The sequence below is a fragment of the Cornus florida genome, unplaced genomic scaffold (genome assembly GCF_030987335.1).
Source record: "Cornus florida cultivar Cherokee Brave unplaced genomic scaffold, ASM3098733v1 CherokeeBrave_3.0.0_Hap2_Chr02, whole genome shotgun sequence".
Classification (NCBI taxonomy): Eukaryota; Viridiplantae; Streptophyta; class Magnoliopsida; order Cornales; family Cornaceae; genus Cornus; species Cornus florida.
Genome location: NW_026775572.1, coordinates 40267225 through 40272137, shown reverse-complemented (window position 1 = coordinate 40272137; position 4913 = coordinate 40267225).

Sequence of the window (4913 nt, the reverse complement as noted above, 5' to 3'; positions counted from 1 at the left end):
AATATTATTTATACTTAATTTTTTATTTTAGCAAAGAAATAGTAAAACATGGAATAGAATATTATGTGATATCATAATACAATTTTTTGCTTTCTCCTCCTCCTCCTCCTCTTTCTCTCTCTCTCTCTCTCTCTCTATATATATATATATATATATTCACTTGTTCCTTTGTAGACTTGAATTTTCAATCTTTTAATTTATAAGGTAAAAAAAATAAGCTTCTGGCAAAGTGGATAATTTAAGTTCTAAGTATTTGTTTTCTACTTATGTTACTTTTATTTTTATTATTTATTATTTATTTGTAAATGATGTAATTGAATATTATATATCTAATTATATCTAATTACAACATTCTCAAAATAATGTTTGATATTAGGTATGAAATGAATTGTGTTGACATAATGTAGATTAGTTTCACCAAACAATTTTGCTATCAACAAATAGTTATGTATATATATAATAACTCTTAATCTTTATCAATTATAGGGAAAAAAATATGTTTCATTTCGAAAAAAATAATTCAATAATGAAAGGAAAAAATAAATTAATTTTGGATGCACACATAAAAATACAAATAATTAAATTAGTTACATAATGGAATCAATTATTTCAGTTGTGAAATTTTTTTTGTCTTGCAGATGGCAACCGGGGAGGTTTTGGGCGGGAGTACCTTCCTCGCCCTGGTCTCTGTTTAAGTTACCCCGCCCCGTTCAAAACCAACAAAACAGGGTACCCTCTTATCCGTCCTATCCCGTTTAAGTTTTCTCACTCCTGCCCCTCCCGGTTTACTTTCAAACTCTCACCATTTGTTTCCCTAACTTTTGCACTCAAATCTAACAAAACCAAACCAATGAAAAAAATATGGTGAAATTTGGATTTAGGGTTATTGAGATTTGGATTTAGGGTCCTTTTAACTTATATATATAAGGATAAATTAATAAACAGAAAATATAAACGGGTGGGGCCGCCCTCCCCCACTCTGCGCATGCCCAATTAAGTTAAATGGTTCCCTGAAATCATTATAAACAGGCCTTGCGGGGCAAATTACCATCCTTACGCACATATGATCTAAAATGCATCGATACGCAATTTTTTGCAGCATAATCCAATAATGAATTTTTAGTAATTTTTATTAAAAATACTTAGTATTATATATATTTTGTACAAAATTAATGAATAAATATAAAAGAAAACTCATACCATATATAACACATGAAAAACAAAATATTGAAACAAAAGAAATTAAGATAAATTTAAAAAGTATATGGTATTATATATCAAAAAATAAATTAGACATATAAGATAAACTTTTTATATGAGATTTTACTATCAATTTTTATGTTAAGAAGGGAATATATATGTAACCTTTCATATATATATATATATATATATATATATATATATATATATATATATTGGTTTAAGAGTAAAACATGTGTTACATATGTGTATATATATATATAGTTTAAGAGTAGGATGGCAAAAACATGTGTTATAAGAATTACATATGTATATATATATCCTACTCTTAAACCAAGTTTGTATATATATATATATATATATATATATATATATATATATATATCCTACTCTTGAACCAAGTGTGTGTGTGTATATATATATATATACACTTGGTTTAAGAGTATGACGGCAGGCAAAAACTTGTGTTACATATGTGGGAATATATATATAGTTTAAGAGTAGGATGGCAAAAACATGTGTTACAAGAATTACATATGTATATATATATCCTACTCTTTAACCAAGTTTGTATATACATATGTATATATATATCCTACTCTTAAACCAAGTGTGTGTGTATATATATATACTTGGTACCAAGTGTATATATATATATATATATATATATATATAACACATATTTTTGCCATCCTACTCTTAAACCAAGTGTGTTTAAATTTTATTTTTTTCGATTTTATTTTATTTTATTTTTGTCTTTCTCATTTTGGTCTTGTAGTTTGACCAAACCTTGTGAAAAATAATTTGAGTGTCTTTATTTGATTTATTTTTGTATGTTGTATGGTCAAACATTAGTATGTATAGAACTTTATAGAGTTCGTATGTATGCACACTTGTGATTTTATAGATACAGATAATCTAATAATGGGCCACATCAAACAAAATCAATCTTTTTCTTCTTTTTGTCCGTGGGGCTTTTAGTAACCTTTAATCGCATTAAAATAATGGAATGGGGACCGAGTCAAATCACCGCAATTGAAACTCGTGAAAAATGAATATTAAATTTTTTTTTTGCTAGGAAAACAACACATGCATGCACCAACATGCAGGCACGACCCTGTATACGTGCGCAACTCAGTGGACCTACAAAATTTTACTATTGTCCATGCATAATTTTTTTTAGATCTGTCCCTACTCAATATCTCCAGCAGCAAGGTTCGTTTTTATAATATCGATCCACAGTATTAGTTGGGGGTGTGAAAAATTGGTAGAATCAAAGAACCGATCGGAATCGAACTAAATTGGTGTTTCGATTTTGGTTTCATGCCGGTCCGATTTCGGTTTTTTAATTTGTCGATCGGTTGAGTTTTGGTTTGATTTCGATTTCAAATCCTTTGAAATTGAACCGAACATATTATATATTATTTTAATGCATGTGGAAGGAATAAAAAAAGGAAGTTGAATTCCATTGGCTACTGAAACGATCCTCCAAAAAATTGTGTAATGCAATTTCTTTTACGCATTCAAGTTATGGTCAACAATTCCTTCTCTTACAAATCCTGGCCGGCCATTTTACCGGTCAATTTAAGTATTGTCATGAGGCAGGATAGAAACCAATATCATCTATGAGGCAGGGCTCCTTTGATACCATCCTATTCCAAACAATATTTTGTGGATGATATTATTTTAACAAGAAGTAATCAGTCATTTCCTATGAAGCACAGACACTCCTCCTAGGGGTCCCGTACCAGTGTCGGATACTCTTCGGACACCGACACCCGTGTCCGAGGCTCGGACACGTGTCCGACACTTCTGTAAAGTGTTCAAATATTATTTTTTATTGGACACACGTGTCCGAGGCTCGGACACACGGTTCGACACTTCTATGAGACAAAATTTATTTTCTCTCACTCCTCTCAGTCTCTCCTCTTCTTCAATTATCTCTCTTCATGAATAAGATATATATATATATATATATATATATATATATATATATATATATAAGTTACATGAACAAAACTTTGTGAAAGACTAAAAGTATATATGTTTATTCTTATACATATTTAGTTCATTATAGCTATGTCTCTTCTGCACATCTTCGTTTGGAATTTGGATCAACTTTACTTTTCATTTATTTTCTGTTTTGTCATGTCTATATTTTTCTTATAACAGAGATGAAATTATTGAAATTGATTCTGTTCTTTGTTGTTATTTTATTTATCTGTACAAGATTCTAGTAATTATATTTTGAATATATAATTTTATATATATATATATATATATATATATATATAATTTTATAGGCGTATCCCCGCCGTGTCCGTGTCCTATTTTTTTGAAATTTGCCGTGTCGCCGTATCCGTGTCGTGTCGTACCCGTATCCCGTATCCGTGTCCGTGCTTCATAGGTCATTTCTTTAGCATTTTGTTAATCAGCACCGTCTTTCCTTTGCTATGAAAGATCTTGGCCCCTTACATTATTTCTTGGGTGTTGAAGTCACTCGCACAGCTAATCAGATTATCCTATCCCAAGCCAAATTTACATTGGAAATTCTATCTTGAATTAAAATGTTTGGTGCTAAACCAGTGTCATCATAGGTTGCAACTCATATCAAGCTCAATCGAGATTCGGGAGCTCCATTGGCTGACCCAACTGAATACAGAATTATTGTTGGTGCACTTCAGTATCTCACCTGTAAATCAAGCATGCCAATATATGCATGCTCCAACCACAGATCACATGACAACAGTTAAAGGAATCATTTGCTTTCTTAAAGGAACATTACAGTTTGGTCTTTATCTTCTTGTTGCTAATTGTGATGCAGATTGCCGGTGGGCAATCTGGGTGATCACCGATCCACTAATGGGTTTAGTATCTACTTCAGATCTAGAGCTTGGGATTGCTGTTGAAATAAAAATAAATAAATAAATAAAGCTTTTATCAATAGAGCTGTCAAAAAATTGCAGTCAATAAAAAAAACATGTTAGATGTTTGGTGACACATTATAATAAGTAATTATCCCAATTAAATTATTTTTTAATTTATTTGGTAACAATTTTTTTAAAACGCTTCTATTGCTAATTTTACAATAATATCCTTTAATATAATGTTACCATATTTGTTAATAACAACTTTATTAATGAATTGGTACAATGATCGTTATAAAAAATAAAATGAACACAATTATCTAATGAAAAAGAGTTATCTAAAATATTCAACCTCTACTTATAATGCAGTTTTATAAGCTAGAAATTCTAACTTCATTCAAACACTCTACTTAACTAAATTTGGTCGCTTCTAATGGTTAACAACCGCATCTAAACACAATTTTTCAAAATAAAAGCACTTTTAAATCTAAGTATCGTTGTCTTGCATATTAGCCGTTGAAATCTCATGGCTATGCATGCTATTGTGAGATCTTCAGATTCCTCTCCAGAAATGCCCCCTCATTTGGTGTGACAATATTAGTGCAATTTAGCTGGCGAATAACCCCGTATTTCATGCGCGCACTAAGCACATTGAAATAGATTGCCACTATATTCGTGAAAAGGTTCTTCTTAAAGAATTACACTTTCAATTCATCGACACAAAGGATCAAGTCGCAGATATTTTCACCAAATGTCTCTCATCAGAACGATTCTAGTTCGTACAAGCCAAGCTTTTAGTTCGTGAACGACCTATCAGCTTGAGAGGGGTGTGATAATATTCAAGAG